General features: G+C 36.4%; 2 long non-coding RNA genes across 11 annotated transcripts in view; both read right to left on the bottom strand.

Annotated features, from left to right (window-relative positions):
* The window catches only part of LOC112541239 (uncharacterized), a 260,594-nt gene that overhangs the window by 14,403 nt on the left and 226,347 nt on the right, over positions 1-19,844 (bottom strand). For 8 of the 10 annotated variants that reach the window (XR_015796776.1, XR_015796778.1, XR_015796777.1 and 5 more), the window contains one exon: positions 3,426-5,931. This is a non-coding gene — a long non-coding RNA (uncharacterized LOC112541239). The remainder of the gene's footprint in view (positions 1-3,425; positions 5,932-19,844) is intronic. The other 2 variants (XR_015796774.1, XR_015796775.1) reach the window with 2 other exon arrangements.
* LOC148215121 (uncharacterized) lies at positions 14,572-18,752 on the bottom strand. Its single transcript, XR_015796784.1, has 3 exons — positions 18,389-18,752; positions 17,320-17,365; positions 14,572-15,114 (listed from the first exon to the last, which is right to left on the bottom strand). It is a non-coding gene; the product is annotated as an uncharacterized LOC148215121 (long non-coding RNA).

Raw genomic sequence — 19,844 nt, 5'->3', positions numbered from 1 at the left:
TTAATATTTTATGAGGCAAGTCTTTACTAATTTTAATGAGATTCAAAGTTTGCTCTGTGTGTGTTTTTTTTTTTAATTTTGTATGCAAAAAAATGTTTACCCCAAAATGATTGTTTGCATCTGTTTGCAGTTAGTAAGTTGCTGCTGCTTATGAAAAATAAAAGGCAGTTCATAATCAAACTTCTGTCATAGGTACGGTGACCATATTTTCTTGGGAAAAAATTAAGACAAAACTAAAATAGAAGCACACCTGAAAGAGTTCATAAGGAGAAAAAAATGTTTATAACTTTGCTTTAGAAAGGAAAGAGCAAAACATCATCATCATCATCATCATCATAGACAACTTTCTAAATAAAGGACTGGCCTTTATAATAAAGCATGTATGGTCACTGTAGTCATAGCAAAAAGGTTTCCAAATGTACACTTTAAAAGTTGTATTTAAAGTATGTATTTATGTACATAAAAGTAATGCAGTACAGCCAAAAAGACTTTCTTATGTGTTTTCAAATACAAACACAAAGAAATGGCATTAACGTAGAAAGTCTATTTATTCAAACAGTCCTTTAGAAAAAAAATCAATTGCACATAATTTTACAAGGCTTGACTAATATACCTGTAGGTCATAAAATGTTTGAAAACTCCAGTTCTTCCTTTATCTTATCCCTGATTCTTCAATTATAAGAGCAGTGTGGCAACTTTTGTGGTGGTGTCACTTCTGACCCTTCACATTGCTGCTGTACGATTGGTGCTTTGAGAAAAAACTATATCATTTTGTATAATAGCCATATCCTGTTAACAGGATGTTATGAAATATAGCCAGCCATGGAGAAATATTAACTGTGCCACATAGCATAAACAAGACTTAGCTAATATTGGTAGCTCCTCAAAAAAAAAAGTTAAAAAAAAGTTGCCATTAAGTTTTTACTCAGCTGAATATTGAAGGGATATACTGCAGAAGGTTGCAAAGAATGAGGGCTCAACTTCCCTTCCAGAATCTACTGTCTCATTTCACCATTTTACCACCTCAAGGAAACAACAGAGTCATGTATTGCATCCCACTTGGATTATAGCTAAGGGCTCTTGGTTACTTTATGCAGCCTTCCTAACAACAAACCACACAAGCTTTTGACAGTGAAACAATGAAGTTATTAGATTATCTCAAAATATTTTATCACTTTTTAAATTTCAAAGCAGGCAATCAATATAAAAAGGGGTGTTCTCCATGATAGTAAAGTCTCTCTGGAGTCAAGCTTGAAACCTGATGAATGTGCGAAAAGGTCTATGTTGTTATTATTAGATTTAGGTCCCACCTATATTTTTTACAACTCAAGGTGGTATACATAATTCTCCTACCTTCTGTTTCCTCCACTGTAACAACCCTGTGAGGGTTGGGCTGAGGGAGAGTGACTGACCCTAAGTCACCCATCTGGTTTTTGTGCCCAAGTGAGGACTAGAACTCACAGTTCGCTAGTTTCTAATCCATTCTTACCATTACAACAAACTGTTCTTTAAAAAAAAAAAAAAGTGAAAAGTAGACTGTTGAACATAGTTTGGTACTGACCTTTTTCAGGATGCTTTTTCCACTTTCCAATATAATCTACAGCACTGGGAATTCCTGCTGACCTTCTATCCAAGTAATAACCAAGTCTTACCTTCCTTAACTTAGAGGTCATTTATGTGATGCCATCTGCTGTGACTTTCCCTTATAAGCACATTTTAAAAACTACTTGAATAATAATTATATAAACTTGACACTAAGTGTGGTATTTGTTCTGTAAATAATCCGGAGAATCCTGCTCTTGTCTGAAATGAGCTGGTAATCAAATGCCTTATAGGAATTTGTGGGGGGGGGGATGCTTTCAGGTCAGTTTTTGACTCCTGGAAACTGCCTGGAATAGTCCTGCAGTTTTCTGGGCAAGGTTTTTCAGAAGTGGTTTGCCAGTGCCTCCTTCCTAGGGCTGAGAGAGAGTGACTGGCCCGAGGTGATCCAGTTGGCTTTGTAACTAAGGTGGGGCTAGAGCTCATGGTCTCTCAGTTCCTAGCCTGGTGCCTTAACCACTACACCAAACTGTCTCCCTTTATAGGAAATACATAAGTAAAATAGACTGTAGACATGTTGGTCGTTCAGTGGAAATTTAAAAGTAATATCAAAAATTCAGGTATGATAATATAAGAAAATATTGTTGAAATCATATTTAATAGAATTACTTCATCCAAATGCTTAAAAATCCCATAAAATAAATGAAATTAACAATGTTGGTGACATTCCTCAAATCATCTTTGTTATCTGTCACATTTATTTTTCATTAGCTTTCTGCCACTTTCAACATTATTATCAATCATTTTTTGGCTAAATGTTTTTGAAAGCTCAAAGAACCCTATAAATTGGTATTGCTGTTTGACCTTTCAGAATCAAGGTTAATGGAAGCTCTTTGCTGTCAGAAGAAAACCTTCAAGCTAAAGTAACGTGTCAGAGGCAGCCACTCAAGAATGGTCCCAACACAAAAACACTAGTTAATCTAATGCAAACCAGATCCAACATTTTGAAATTCCTATACTTGAGAATTTTGTACTTCTGGTTTAAGGGTTGATCACCTGATATCACTAAACCTTAATTCTTCACAGCATTCTTTGAAATGAATTATTTTCAGAGATGAGTGTAAAATCCTTGCTTCAGGTGGTTATGTTTTTTTAAAAATGTTAGGCTAAAATGGGGAAGTGTTTGTGTGAATACCCAGGTTAATTTTTATCATGTGTTAAAAAAGCAAGGGGGGGGGGGGGAGCAGCATCGACACAGACCATTTTCAGTAAAGTAAGGTGATTTGATGACTTATACTAGATTTCAGATATTTCACTTTACGTATGGGTCCTATAAGATTTTTCAGTATTATAATACAATAATGTATTAGCTACATTAGCTGATAAGTATATTAGCATGACAGCAGATTGTGCTGAAATACATGTTTTATTTTATTTTGGCACATTTTATTTTGGCCCTTTGTCCATTTGGCTTGCATATGGATAAAGTTGATACTTAAGTTACACCCTGAGGAAATCCTGCATTATTTATAAGGATGCAAATTATTATAGCAAGATTTCTTCTTATGCTTACATTTCTTTACTTTAGTTTAATCTTGTGTAATCCTACTGAAGTCAATAAAATAAATACAGCCTGATGCCAACTTCCTTATATTAGTCATATCTGTATCCCATTGCTTATATGATAGCCAGCTGTCCTAGGAATTTTCTTACCCATCCATATTTGGAGATGCCAAAGGTTAAACCTGAAATTTTATTCATGAAAAGTATATGCTACATCAAAGAATTTCAGTTTTAAAGGTATTGTACTATTGTACTCTCCTCTTAGAAATGATATTTATGATAACAACTGAACATGCAGTTAATCTGAGCCTAAAACATCTTACACTGTCTTTTTTCCAAGGCAGCTGAAGGATTTGTGTGGCTTCTCTCTTGTTCATTATGTGAGGCTCTCTCCAGCCTCCTGCAGTTTCCCTGGAAATCTCAGGGGAAGATGCCATGAAGAAATCCTTCCCATGGGGTTTTTCATAACAGGTAGTAGACAACCTGGGAGACTATAAAGAGGTGAACAAATACATAGCAGAAAAGAACATCAGCAATGCCTGGAACTTCCACAACCTTTAAGGAAATTAGAAAAGGTTCAGCAGGATAATTCAAGCATTCTTCATTGCTGCTGTTCCATGGAAGCAATGTTGTACATTAGTTATGTTCTAGTATTAACCTGCAGAGTTCCCAAGTTGTTGGGAAGCATACTTTAGGATTGCTAACAATCCTAAACAAGAAATGGTTAATAGCTTGTACTCACAGTAGGGCAACCTGGCAATGCAGATATGCCCATAGGAGAATATTTCTTTTTTAGCCATTAGGAAAATAATTGTCAGATCAATGTAGGTCCATCAAGGCCACATTATGAAAACCGACTTGCAGCTCTCTAGGATTTCATCACCTTACTGGAGATACCAGAAATCATTTACATATAAGGCATGTCCTGAACCCATCATATGTAATAGAATGAGGTGAAGCACCTGTACCAGAGCAACAGCTCCCTGACATCTGGCACACTAGACTGCCCCAGAGTTGCTGATGTCCCAAACTAGACTGTAGCAGCCACTGGGATTCATGAGATTGCTAGGCATGTCATCTCTGCCTCTGATCTATGGTTCCTAAGCAGCACCAAAGCAATACCAGCAAAATCAAGAATTAATGATCATTCACCAAAATTCACAATTATTGACTCAACAATTTGATTGGAGAGGAAAAGATAATAAAAATTTTACACGTTATTGTTCCCTAAATTAAAGGTAGGATATGTGTGACCTTCCAAGTATTGCTAACTATAACCCCCATATCATTTCATTTTTGGTCATTTAGAGGCTTACAAGTTCCCCCATTACCATAATAAACCCGTCCCATGCAATCTCACAGAGAGGGCATGCTCTGGACCCCCTCGACAAAAGAACTCTGACTAGCGGGGTCCAGAAGGCAGGCCTTCTCTGCTGTAGCCCCCACCCTTTGGAACATCTTGCCCCTGGAGGTGAGACAGGCTCCCTCACTCCCAGCCTTTCAGAGGGATTTGAAGACCTGGCTCTGCCATCTGGCCTGGGGTGGGGATGAAGGTTGTCAGAAATGGGGTTGGCTAGCCCCCTAGAGGCCTAGTGTGGCTTCCATTGGCCTCTTGGATTTTTTTTTCTTCTTTCCATTTGTGTAGATGTGTCTGTCTTTTATAAATTTTAATTATGTTTTAATTGTTTTAAATTGATGCAAACCGCCCAGAGTCCTCCATTGCAGGGAGATGGGTGGGGATAAGTCTATGTATAAATAAATAAATAAATGAATAAATAAATAAATAAATAAAGCCTCATTCTATATTTAAAAAGAGGTCTAACCAACTACCCTTTTCTGCAAATATTGCATGGAGAAAATGATATTACTGTGGCAAACTACTTGCCAGCTCTTCCTTTGCACTTCATAAAAAAAGAACAGATTGATCCTAGCGCCAAACTGCACCTGTTTGGCTCCAGCTAGGAAGCACTATCTGCACAGTGGCTCCTAGTGTTTCAGTGCCCTTGGGAATCCTTGTGTCTGAAAGGCAAAATATAAAATTAAGCAATTATTAATAGCAATCATTTATCATGACAAAGCCATAGATCTCTGCCTTCTACTGGAGACAGAAGTCAGACGATGTAGCAGCTGATTATCTTATTGCAGAGTCATAACCACAGGCCATATTGATTAAATGCTGATCTGGGAGAAGACAGGGTTGTGCCTAGAAGTGAGGGACTGGAAAACAATGGCTGTCTTTACCACTTTGCATTCACCTTGTATGGCTCTGTCTAGCACTGGGACAACTTTGTCCAGTTTCCTTAGAACAGGCCTCTCCCACACTTAGTCTTATTTTGATTTACATTCCTCGATGGGGAATCTGAGTGAACATACTAAGCATCATAGACATTTAGCAGGAGACGGGAGTTAATATTTTTTTTATTATAAAACTAATGCCTTCTCTATTACATTTTCTCACACAGCACCAACAGTTTATGTGGCATTTTATACAATACAACAGAATCATTTCTTGCTTTGAGGCTATGTTACTATCCAGCTGTCACTTTAATTCAGAAAATTCCTATGAACAGCCTTTTGCACTAGTTTCAGGTATCCTGATTTAGTGTGCTCTACGTACATTTCTATTTGGAGTGTTTCATACTAGCATTTACACTGTTTCAAATACCTTCACCTAGTTTGTTGCAGAGAAATGTGATACTGAACAAGACTGCATCTCCATATCTTTTCGGTATTCTGTGACATTCTTGTCTTCGCTGGCTGTATCACAAAAAGGTTCCAGGGAGATGGATTATATCTTTTTTTTTCCCCTTTCTTTCTTCCTTTTTATTGCTTTAGACAGAAAAACATAGAAAAAGAAAGAAAAATGTTTAGAAAAAGAAGAAAACCAAAACAAGAGGAAAAAGTAAAGAGACAGAATACATTTATATATATATATAAAAAAAGTTCAGTTTTTAAATAAAGTGTTAACTTGGCCACACATAATACTAATCAATTTTTTATTATGTCATAATACTTCATAAACAGACAGGAAATGTATGTCATAAATGCAAGATTGCAAATCCATAGTGTTGTTCTCTTCCTATTCTAAAATAGTCTTTTAATTTTTTTGCTATGGTCTATGCTAGGAATATCCATAATTCTTCATATATTAGTAACTCCAATTTTCTGGTATATCACATTCACATCTTTAAATTATGTTACTTTTTGAAATGTATTATACCTGCAGTACTTGAATTTCTACTTGTTCTGCCTTACTTCAACCTACTAGATTTCTGCTATTAAATCAGACAAGCCACACAAATATTATTATTATTATTATTATTATTATTATTATTATTATTAATAATAATAATAATAATAATAATAATAATATACACCCCCAGTGAGGCACTACCTTGACATGGTTGTCAGGCTTGATTGCCCAAGGAGGATGAGACCTATGGTAGAAGTTCAACCATAATGGACAGGTCTCATCAGAGGAGCCAAACAAAGAGTGCCTCTTTCATAAGCAATATGGTGAGATGTAATTTACAGAAACCTATACTGGATTGGTCGTCACCCCGGTCAGCAAGGACTGTGCTAGATGTTCTAGTTCCTGGACATCTGGTGAAAAGTGGGCTACATGACTCAGGACTGTTGGCTGACCAACCAGGACCAGCAGCTGCAGAACTACTGGAAAAAAGTTGTTTATCTGTTGCAAATATACAAAGACTGAAAACAACGAAATAATGATCTGCAATTACAAATCAAATCCAACGAGAAGAGAATATCTGAAACGAATGCATCAGTTCTGGAAAAAAACAACATCCAAAATCAGAAATAACAGAACAGAGGCTAGCAGATCAATGTTCATTTATAGTATGAAATAAAGTATTCAAAAAAGTAGAATTGGAAGAACTACTAAGGTTTACCCAGGGCAAAGACTGAAGCCTTGCCAGAAATAGCTCAGACTGTAGAGGCAAATCAGGGGAATTCGGCATTAGAGGAAGCCAATATAGCCATTGAATCATTTTCATTCCCAAACCAGGCACCCTCTCCTCTACCTTCTCCTCAGAATAACCAAGCTCTGTAACTAAAAAACAAGAAGGATTGAAAAAAGAATAACTGAGCATCTAGAACAGCACAAAAGCAACAGAATAAGGTTGCCTGCATTAAAGCTTGCTACAAAGAAACAGCTAGTCAAGTATTAAAAGATGCCAATACTGTAATATCAAATATAAGCACCAGCTCCCTGCAAAAAACAAACCATCTGATGTACAGCACACCTGAAGTTATAACAAGATTTTGGATGCAAAATCAACAAACAAGAAAAAAAGCCAAACAGGGCACCACTAAAATGGAAGATCAGGTTGGAAAATAAGATCAGTATGCTAAGATCAGATACAAGCAAGCTAGAACAGATGAAAGAAAAAGCTGAAGAACAAGAGGACCAAAGAATACCTTATCAAGAAATATCACCTAGAAACAAGGAAGACCAAGGAAGCACTGGAAATAATAAAACAGCAAATAACAGCCATAGTCAAGAAGATTAGCAGATACGAAGCTCTAATTGCACACTATAGGCAGAATTTCCAATTTCAGTTGAATCAGAAAGGTTTCTACCAATCCATCAATGGAGAGACTACAATGAACCAGCCAACACCTGACAAAGAAGAAGCAATGCATTTCTGGGTGCAGCTATGGGACAATTCAAAGAAATGCAACAAGAATGCAGCTTGGATAAAGGAGATGGATAAGAATAAAAAACTGAAATGAAAGAATTTGTAATAACAGCAGAAATGGTGGAGAAAAGGGCAAGGAAGATCAAGAAGTGATCAGCACTAGGTGAAGATGAACTCATGGATTTGGTTGAAACATCTGATTAGTCTGCAGCTACTCATTGCCAAGCAGTTTAACAACATACTGCAAGGAGGTAAAATTGAAGATTGGTTAACATCTGGCAAAACTTACCTGATAATGAAATATCCAACAAAAGGGGCAGCACCAGGCAATTAGAGGCCAATTACCTGCTTACCAACAACTTTCAAATTGCCAACTGGGGTGGTAGCTGATGCAGTCCAACAGCATCTAGCTGAAACCAAGCTGTTTCCACCTGAGCAGAAAGGAAACTGCCCAAACACCAGAGGAACAAAAGATCAGCTCCTAACTGACAAGATGATTTTGGAAAACTGCAAGAGAAGGAAGACTAACTTGAATGTAGCCTGGATTGATTACAAGAAGACATTCAACTCCCTGCCACATGATTGGATAATCAAGTGCCTAGAAATAACAGGAGTCATCAGATGTAAAAACATCTGAAGCTTTGTACAAAGATCAATGGCACAATGGAAAACAGTTGCTGGCCAGTGGTGACAGATGGGAGAGGTTAATATCAAAAAAGGAATCTTTCAAGAAGACTCACTATCATTACTACTATTTGTCATTGCATTGATTCCTCTGTTAACAATATTAAACAAGTCAGATCATGACTATCAAACATCAAAAACATCTTCCAGGCTATCTCGCCTCATTTACATGGACGATCTGAAGCTGTATAGAAAAACACCATCTAAAATAGGATTGCTGCTGAATGCTGTCTGATTATACGACCAAGATATTGTAGTGGAGTTTGGACTGGACAAATGTGCCACACTTACCTTCAATGGGAAAGATAGTGAAAACTGAAGGAATCAAGATGCTCTATGGAAATAACATGAAGAGTCTGGATGAAGTAGATCACTACAAACACCTGGGCATCCTTCAAGCTGACAACATCAAGCACACTGAAGTCAAGAAAAAGGTTAGTAGTGAATACATCAGAAGAGTGAAGAAGAGCTTAAAGTCCAAACTCAGTGAATACCATCAAGGCAATTAGCACCTGGGCAATTCCAGTCATTAGATATACAGCTGGAATAGTGGACTGGACTCAAGCTGAACTAGAAGCCCTGGATAGGAAGACCAGAAAAATAAAGGCAATGAATCATGCCCTTTATCCATGCAGTGATGTTGACAGTCTCTATTTACCAAGGGGCATAGCTGGGTGCTGCAAGTACAACTGACAGCTGAAGAAGAAAAAAAGGGCATTGGAAGAATATCTGAAGGACAGTGAGGAAGATGCACTGAAGCTAGTTCACGACGAAGGCTTACTGAATACCAAAGAGACCAAACTGGCCTATAAGAAAGACCAAATGAAGAATAGAAAAGAAGCATGGCAAGGCAAAGTATTACATGGCCAGTACATTAAAAGCAAAACAAAACAAAACCTAGCAGGCAAAGCAGATATCAAAATACCTGGCAATGACTAAGAGCAGGCAAATTGAAGAAAGAGATAGAGCGACTAATCCTGCCTGCACAAGACTAAGCTTTAAGAACAAATGTATATAAAGCCAGAATTGAGAAGGCAACAATAAGACAGCAAATGCTGCCTCTGCAAGGAAGCTGAAGAAACAGTGGACCACCTAGTTAGCTGCTGCAAGATCTTGCAGACTGATTACAAACAACAGCATGACAAAGTAGCAACAATGGTGCATAGAAATATCTGCAAGAAATACCATTGCCTGCAAGCAAGAACTAGTGGGAACACAAAATAGACAAAGTAACAGAAACTGAAAAAGCTAAAGTGCTCTGGGACTGTAGAATTCAAACAGATAAGCACCTGCCACACAACACCCCAGTCTTAACGACTGTTGATAAGAAAGACAAAAAAGTCTGGATAATGGACATTGCAATACCCAGAGACAACAGAATAGAAGAAAAAGAACTGGAGAAAATCACAAAATATGAAGACCTGAAAATAGAACTCAAATGACTATGGAAAAAGAAAGCAAAGATAGTACCAATAGTAATTGGTGCCTTGGGTGCAATTTTAAAACATCCGTAGCATCACTTGAACACCATCAGCATTGACAAAATCACCATCAGTCAATTGCAAAAGGAAGCTTTACTTGGAACAGCTTATATCTTTTGATGATACCTTTAATATTATTAAACAACAACATCTACCTATCCCAAGTCCTTAAAAATGCCAAATCCAGTTTAAATATCTGGCTGACTGTGTGACTAACCATAATAATATAATTTTGATAACCTAAAACGACAATCAGGAATAAAATGCACTTATAAAATGCATTTTATATACTACCACAAGTGGGAAGGAGATATGAATAGAAATAAATTTGTATTTCTGCTACCCTTTTCTTCCCTCCCTTTTAGGATTAATAAATTTATTTGAAAGTTCTTGAACTGAGTTGCTTGTGCAAGTTTTTGAGGAGAATATTGCTGTCTGTCTGTCTGTCTACCTACCTACCTACCTACCTATAATCCTCCCTTTCCTCTAGGTGCTTAGAAACCTGGAGATTGCCAATATTTTCTTCTCTTCACAGCTAGAGAGGTAGGTTGGATTAAGTGATAATGAGTGCTTCAGATTTGCCCTAGTGGGCTTCCATGCTTGAGTACAGAGTTGATTCTGAAATCCTCTCGCCTCATCCAATTTTCTATACCATTGTGGCTTAACTCTCATACAAATAATAATATTTAAACTGTTTTGCTTACATGTCATAAGTTTTCTAGAGACTTAAAGTGCTGCTGTTTCCCCTTAAATTTCAGGCAACAGACAATATGAACTATCTCTGGCTTTGCTCATTTCTAGGATATCTCAATGAAGATATTGCCAGTCTAATCTATAATGCTTCTGGCCTGGTGGAAATGTCCTATTTCCTGGATGCCTCCAATCATAATTCGGAAAGTACCAACACTGCCCTAGTGGTGAGTCATTTATCTGTTATTGACAAATCCTGATTTGCCTTCACACTTTGTACAATGAATATGACACTGTTTTCCTCATCAAAGGATTTTGCATAATTTCAATCTTCAATTCCATCCACCAGCATTTAACTTTTTGTGTATGTGTTTTCCAGTAATGTAAGCACATGGCATTTGAAGTTAGTTAGTTAGTTAGTTAGTTAGTTAGTTACTTATTTTAAAAAATTGGGTATGAGAATATATTTCTGGAATGATGAAAGTAGGAAGAAAGTTAAACCTTCCCAGACTGTAATCTTAATCCAAATCAGGATCCTCAGTAAATAAACCAACTAGCAAAGACTAAACTTTGGATACATAAAAGACCAGTTCTGCTGTAAGCCCATCCAAAGCAAAGTAGTTTAACTTTAATTTCAGTAAACTTCTTTGTATGGAATGTGATTTGCTTTACTGAAGAAAAGAGGCCCTTGAATCACATCAGTTAAACAGTTTGCATGGTATCAAACCTCTCTGAGCCAGTGCTAGAAAAGAAGGCTTCTCTCAGAGTTCTACCTCAGTGTTGACCAAAATAATCTCAGGCCTGAGTGGCTTCATGTGCCACTCAGTATACACTGGAGTTGCCCCTTTAGATCTATAGTGCTAAAAGTATGCCACCCTTTTTCTTTTAATAAGTTATACACATGTTTCTTAACAAGCAAAGAAACACCAAAGATTATCAGACATGCTCCTTCCTCATCAACTCATTTGCTTTACCAAGATTCAGTTTAAGTCTTTCTAATTTCATCCATTTGAACATATTTTCCAGATTTTGGCTGAGAAGAAAAATTGTGGTTTCTGAATTGGCTAAGGAAACCTAAATACATTTAGTCTATGTCCATGTCCTCCATCCAAATGCTTTGAGGATGGGGAGTGGGAATGGGAATGGGAAACAATTGTTTTGGAATGTTTGGCTCTGGGATGGTCTGGAGCCTGACCAAAGCAGCTTCTAATCATATGAAATAAACCTTCTAACTTCAGTCCCATAGTTAAAAGGATAAGAAGAAAAACCCTCTTAAGAGGTTCATTTTCAGAAGGATGATTATAGATATTTCTTCTTGAACATATTCACAATGTTCTAACAAAATGCATATTGACTTTAATTTCAGATGACATCAAAATGTATTGATCTTTGAGGTAAATATTAATCTCTGCTTTGGCATAAATCAATATTTACCACTTAGGTCAATACATATGGATGCCCTGCTCAACACAATCAATATGAGCTTAATTTGCAACAAAGTTAATTATACTGTTACAATGTTTTACATGCCATTCATACCTGAAACAGATTTCAAATATTTATTGTTCAATATGCTTAGGCAGAGAAAATTTACTATCTTAGGGTCACAAATTCCAAGAAAGTGGATACCTTCATATAAACACATTTCTGACTTTCATTTCACTTGTCTCTTTTTGCTACTATGGAAAACCTTTCCTCCTGCCCCCTGCCCTCAAATTAGAACATTTAGAAATTCAGGGAGGATGGGAGCTGTAATGTATGCAGGCTATCTCTTAGTCCCATACACATGTTTGTTTTAAATGATAGATCTGGTTAGGCTGCTCTTTTTGAGTTGTTCTACTGGATGCATTGAAATTTACTTCTCAGAAATATCCATGGGATGAATATCTGTGAATGTCTGTGTGGTCAGAATTATCCATAGACACTTTTATATTAGAAATACTTCCTTTAATCAAGTACATTCTAATCAAGTAAAGTACATGCATACATATTCACATACTAACAGAGAGGAAAAAAATAGAAATTTGTTTGATCAGAGTTATTTCATTTGCCTAGTGCAAGCAATATTAGATTCTCTTTGTCTCTCTCTCCCCATCCAGGATGAACAGTTTTATCAGATCATCAGTCTGAGATCCTTATATCAGAGCCTTGGCACATACTGAATAAGTGGAAGAATCCAATCTTTAGCCCGCTCATGAATCTCCTCTTTATCAGCAGGACCTTACAGCACTCGGGATGAAAATAATGTAGGAAAGGGAAGTTTGGTCTTCCAGATGTTGCTGAAATGCAACTTCTAGCATCCCTCACTTTGAGGCTGCTGGCTGGAGATGACCCATTCTTCTAGTTTATTCTCTATACTGGGGGCCTGCAACATCTATCCTTTTCTGGCCCTCTTACATGAATGTAACTATTCCAGCTATTTAACTCTTATACTGTTCTATTAAAAAGGATACTAGGCCTTATTAAATCTAAGAGAAGAAATCCTCCATTTGATTCTCCCATATTCTTCTTTTACTGCTATTAAAATTGCAGTTACCACAGAAGAATAGGATATACTGCAACAATTTTCATCCCAGCAGGATGCAACAATTCTTAGCACATCAAAAAATTAAATTAGCAATTTGACCCTTTTACATATATAACTTTCCTCTCTTGCCTTTCATTCCTATCCTTGTCTTTTAATTTGAACTTTTTCTCCTTGATAATCCATCTTTTCCAGGTGCAGGAAAAGAAAACTTATTTACTGTATCTCCAATTTATTTCTTCAAGAGAAATGCTGGCTTCTATGAACTTGAAAATTCCCTTAGGCTTTTGAGATGTAAAGCTATTGCTGCATAAAGAAAATAGCTAACCATCAAGAGCATTTCATCAAAGTCACACTTTCCATAAAATGGTTTTAAATCAGGCATGGGAGGCCTAAAGCCCTTCAAACATTGCTGCGTAGAATTCTCAGCATCGCTCAACATTGGCCATGCTGATGAAAACTGCTAGGAATTGTATTTTAGCATGATTTCTAGGCCCCACAACTTCCCTATTCTAGGTTTAAATACAAAACCTAATGTGCCCTATAGAAAGAATGTATGCATTCATAATGCAATAGCTTTTGAATGTCTGGCTTTGTTTCTTTAACACATTGCTGATATAAAAGTGTGACAAAAGTATTATGCTTCTGGGATAAAAACATAATACATTATAAATTAATAGATATCTATAAGGATATCAGCAAGGAAGTTTTAAAAAACTGACCATTTAATTTTCAGCTGTGCCATAATGTCATTTACCCTTTTCATGTCCCTTCTTTCCTTCCTTCCTTCCTTCCTTCCTTCCTTCCTTCCTTCCTTCCTTCCTTCCTTCCTTCCTTCCTTCCTTCCTTCCTTCCTTCCCTCCTGCCTTCCTGCCTTCCTGCCTTCCTGCCTTCCTGCCTTCCTGCCTTCCTGCCTTCCTGCCTTCCCCTCTTCTCTCAGTATCAAAGAATAAAATACTCTCATATTGTGTGATACTATGAAATAAAACAAATTCAATTGTTCAAATTATTTTTAAAATGGCATGATGTAAATAAAGTTTACTGGTAATTCTAAAACAGTATAGCTCTGCTTCTGAATGCTATTGCACCATCAAGATGGTGGTCTATTTGAGAAATCTCAAATTCCTGCTAATGACAGATCCTTCTGTATTTTTTCCATAATATAATGCTTCAAGTGATAAGTCCTCCCATCATCCTATGAAATTTAAAATGTGTTGTCTATTAACAAAAAAGTCCCTTCAACAAGTAAAAGCCAAATAGATTAACTGGAATTAAATAACTGAACACATTTCTTGTTGAAAATGGGCCATGTATTTCAGCTTTCTATAGCAAGCCTTAACTGCTTAGTAGGAGAATTTGTTTGAGAAAAATGCTCATAAAAAGTTATACATCTCTCATCGGTCATAGAAATTGGCACTAAATCAGAAGCTCAGCAAAATGTTCTCCCAGGCAGTCAGAATATATCTTTTGTGCCAATACATTTATCAAAGACAAAGTTGTCACAAGATTTTACAATATTTTAATATTGTAAGCCACCCAGAGTTATGTATTTGAGATGGGTGGCTACATAAATCAATCAATCAAATAAATAAATAAATATTTGGGAAAAATACTTTAAATAATAAAAATAATAGCAATTTGATGATAAAGATAATTCTAAAAAGCGATGATGATGATGATGATGATGATGATGATGATGATGATGAAATAAAATCTCCCTTCAGTCAAAACTCTTGGTGACTTCATGTGCATATCCATGTAATTCTTCTTTACAGAAGTGATTTGCCATTAGTTTCATCCTGGATTTTCTTTCCAACTTCCCAATCTTGTCTAATCTTGCTTCCCATACAGTCATGAACCAGACCCTGCTTAGCTTCACAGTCCAGATAATGTCTGTGAGGTACTGTTAACCTCTAAAAAATTTGTCAGCAACAACAACAACTGCAACTGAGATATAAGTTTTAAAATGTTACTGCAAAAGGAAGTAGAAAAAGAAAAGTCAGCTTCTCTTTTGTTGACTCTTGAACTAACCTTAACCTCAATACAATATTTCAAACACGCACACACATACAACCATGCAAACACACACAGATAGACATAAACTAGAATAATTTAAGCAGAAAGCTAAATTGCATGGGATCATGCAAATTAATGTTAGCCATGTTGATTGTCAAATAGATTATTTGAATAACGAAGAGGTTTTAGGTCTATTTATTTATTTATTAAGCAAATTTATATAGCTGTCCATGTCACTGAAGTGACTCTGGACAGCATGCAACAATCAGATAAAAAGACAGATAAAAACAACAGAAGAAATATTTAAAAAGCACATTGATAAATACCATAAAAAAAACAAAAATACAAACCATACAGGAAGGAAGAATAAAAATGGACCCCTCAGCAATGGAGCCATCTAACCAGGTCTCTGGTTCCCTGGGAGCCCCAGGCCTGATAACATAACCAGGTCTTGAGGGCCTTTTGGAATAGCAAAATGGATGGCACTAATCTAATCTCAGGAGGAAGGATGTTCCATAAGGCGGGTGCCACAGCAGAGAAGGCACATCTCCTGGGACCGCCAAATGCAGGTCCCTAGCCAATGGTACCCGCAGTGTGCTTTCTTTGTGAGATCTGAAGGGGCGGGCTGATGTATGTACTTGAGGTTTTCTTAAGCTTCCTTAAATAAAATAATTAAATAAATGGTTAAAATACGCAATCTTAATTCTTTCCCAGAAAGATGCCAAATGAGAAGTTCTAAAATTAGGGATAATCACAGATGATAAATGTAAAGTATACAGGTTTTTTGTAAATGTGTGAACTCCTTTGAAGATTCACCAAAGCATTAATTGAATGCATATATACATGCATGCGCTTCAGTAGTTATTTGTAATTTAAACAAATATCTGTGAATTGGTAGCATTGATTTATTGTTACTGTTATATAAGCCTTAGCCAAATCAGATAGAGTTGTTTTGATCCTTTACAATCCTTTACAAGTGTGCGGTCAGAGCTGAGTGTACATATGTATATACAAGTATATACATCTGTATACATCTTAGATCAAGTCCAACCTCCTTTGCAGTGCAGCAGTGAAAATTAAACCATTCCTGACAAATATTGAATGGTAAAGTTTATAAGGGGCTTCTGTGCAGATTCATTTCAATGCATGTCAAACTTTTGCAATAAAGCATGAACACCGTATGATTCTGGTGGTGAAGTACTAGCTGGAATGAAAGGTATAGAAACCTGATTTTAGAGAAAAGCTACTGAGATTAAGCTGGGAAAGACCCACTTTCATAGCATGAGCCATAATTAAGCATATTTTACCTAAGGAATGTAATATAATATTGTTCTCCTACTTGACAAGCAACATTTTATTAAATAGTGTAAATTATTTCCTTAATCTTAACCCTTACTTAGAAGAAACAAGCTGCTGATTTTTCCAAGATAGACAGTACTTATTTTGATGTTTCCTTAATAGTGAAATTTATTGCTATATGTCATTACTCTTTCTTTCAAATCTTAGAGAAAAGGTTCTAATATCTGTTTCAGTCCCTAAAGTAGAGGGGTCAATTATGTTCCACAGCCATATCAGCATCTCCTCATGATTACTCATTCCTTTGCAGTTTCTAAACCAAACCTGAAATTTACCCAGTGAAACCAGATTAAACAACTTCAAGTGAAGAGATTTTTACATCCTTGCCAGTTTTCAGCATAGGGTCAAAGTGCAAGCAAAGTGATATTTAGCAAGAAGGCCCAAAGCTATATTAGAATAAATGGTTTCATGCTTAAACTAAATTTAACATGGACATCAGTCATCAGGTTTTTCTATGGATAATCCAGTGGGGTTTCAGTGAAGTTGGGGAAATAAGTAAACGGGCAAACTGATAGAGGTTTGCCCTGAGAAGCAGTAAAATAATATGGATTCTAGGGATCTAGGTGCTGGTTTGTAATAGTCAGAACAGAGAAAAGAAGATGTAAAGGTGAATAGGGAAATAGGGTAATTTAGATTACAGGATAAGATAAGGAGCTTCTTAGCAAGCAGAGTAGAACCAACAAAGAAAACAAAATTGAGGATCTTCCCAAAGGAAGGGGTGTCTCCCAAAGACTCGAAGTAACAAAATCTAATGTTTGGGGAGAAGGTATCAAACATGTGCTGTTGTGGGTGCACAAACTCATACCTAGAGACTCTGCTTGACTCAGAGAGACTAAGCTTGGAAGAAATGGCTGGGGAAAAGAAAAGGAAGTGGTTAGCTTAGCAAGACTACTTGAGGAGATAAAAAGACAGTAGATATTTAAGGAAAAATAGAAAGATTACTTGAGAGCAAGGGTATAAGGACATGATGAGTTAAAGTCAGAAAAAAATACTCTGGAATCAGAGGCAACTTAAGAAAACAAAAAACAAAGTTTTTTCAATTAGCAGAACTAGTGATAGAAATATTTCCTGGTGAAGGGAATCAGCTAGTGTGTCAGCTGCTGACTCAGGACTGAGGCCAAGTAGACAAGGAGTGTCCAGTTTATAATGACTAGGGAGAGGATTAGGACTGGCAGAGCCAAATTGCTGACAAGTAGCTGTCTGAATCTGGAGGAGATCCAAAAATGTTCAAGCCACTGGAAGTGATATTTTTTTGCAAGGCAGTTGTACCTGAAAAAGAGGGCACATTTCTTGCCAAGGGGGTAGTGGTAACAGTTGGACTGTACTATGTATCTACTATGTCTTTGTATATACGGCTTAAAATGTATTACTCCTTGAAGGAAATTGTTGGGTTTAATGATGAACATTCTGAGCAAGCCTCTGGACCCAAGATCCCAACCCACTAAGTTCAATAGTTACTACTGTGTATATTCTTTTTTATTGTAAATTTATTAAAAGTTACAATTAAAAAGATAAAAACTAATACAAACTAAAAGAAATAAAAGAATAAAAAGAAATAATAGAAAGTTCAGAAATGAAAAAAAATAGAAAAATAGAAAAGAAATAAAAAATAAGAATATGGTAAAGAAAAGAAAAGAAATATATAAAGAAATGTCTTCTCCCTTTATCACAAGTATAAACAATTTTGGTAACTTATCACCTTCTCTTGAAACACAACAAATGATCTCTTCTTCCCATATCCCATTTCTTATCTATAAACAAATCCTTAAAGCCTCATCATTCAATCCTGATCAGCAAAAGTCCATTAAGGATTACCAGAGATAACAATATATCTATTTTAACCTTGATCAAATAAACCAACTTTATATTCCTACCTTTTACTTTTAATCATCTTGATCTTTAATCCCTTCAAATAATGTCCTAGAACTTGATTTCTTTTCATTTTTTCTTTGTCACTTCTCACAAAATTCTTCAAAGCTTTATCAAGCCTTTTTTGTAAATCCAATATAGGAAAATGATCTATCTGTATTATTTGCATATTCCTTTTAATTATTAAAACATCATCTGATTCTTTAGTATGTCCAACGTAGCATCTTTTTCCATATCATTCTTGTAGCCTATCATTTTAAAATTCACTTTCAGATCTTTAATTGTAATCTTTAGTTCCTTCTGGTTTTCTCTAGTGTCCAAGCTTCAAAGTTTCATCCTTTCTTCCTCTTCCTCTTCCTCTTCCTCTTCCTCTTCCTCTCCTTCTCCTTCTCCTTCTCCTTCTCCTTCTCCTTCTCCTTCTCCTTCTCCTTCTCCTTCTCCTTCTCCTTCCTCTACAATTCAAACCAACAGCATTTTCCCACAGGATGGATTTTATAAATAATTTCAAAATCTGGGTGCTATAAAACTTGTCAATCCAAAGGTTCCTAATAGCTGAAAAACAGTTAATAAGCAATTTCTGAAAGTGATTAGAAAAGGAAGTATGCGCACCCAGTGTTCTTTTGAAGGCACCGACCATGGTTTGAGCAAAAATATGGTTATTCCCTCATGTCCCAAAGTTCTAAACCCACTGGAAACCACTGTCTTATGGTGTCCTCATAAGGAGCAACTGTCTGGAGCACCTGTGGGTGACCTCAAGTCCTCTCCTTGTCTGGAGAGGAATTATAAAAAGCCGGTCTATTCACCACCTCTTCATTCCACTGCAGTTATTAGTTCTGCTTGTGTGTTTATGCATCTATGTAAAACTGTCTGTAGACCTATATGATTATTGTTTAATGGAAATAACAAAATAAAGCTGTACTAGAAGTGTATCTTGGGATCTTATTGGTCTTGTGTGGTGCTGAAAACACCCCTTAGTGCCCTCTGCTGGTTGGATAGTTGGCAGCAGAATTAGTTAAAGCACTGTGGCTAGAAATTAAAAAATAAGGAGAGACTCTATAGCTAGAAGGTCCCCTTGGGGGATAGTTTCTCAAAATCAGGAATAGCTACTGAATAAGAAACAGGCCTCCCTTAAAAACGTACATATGTTTTATTTTTAAAAGAGGAGCTGCTGTGGAAGAGCTGGAAAAGGGATTCCAACTTTTTCTTCCTGCACTGTGTCTCAGTTTCACAGAAGCTATTACTTACTACGTTGTGTGTGCATGATTATGTGTGGGAGTGAGGTTGGGGCAGGGGAATAGGTGTATATCTGATTCTATGGTTTCATCCATGATACTGATATTAGGAGGGAAAGTGAAACAAGGCAGGCATCCATTTGATCCCCCCTTCCCAGCATATTGTGATGCTTATGCTTGCTTCCTTAAATCCTAGCTGCCAAATTTGATGCAAATATTGAAGCTTTTA

Source organism: Python bivittatus, unplaced genomic scaffold, assembly GCF_059951505.1.
Source record: "Python bivittatus isolate LINGU-HERP-01145 unplaced genomic scaffold, Pbiv_v1 ctg000350_np1212, whole genome shotgun sequence".
NCBI lineage: Eukaryota > Metazoa > Chordata > Lepidosauria > Squamata > Pythonidae > Python > Python bivittatus.
The sequence above is the reverse complement of the archived record's forward strand: the minus strand, read 5'-3'. Positions and strand labels throughout refer to the sequence as shown.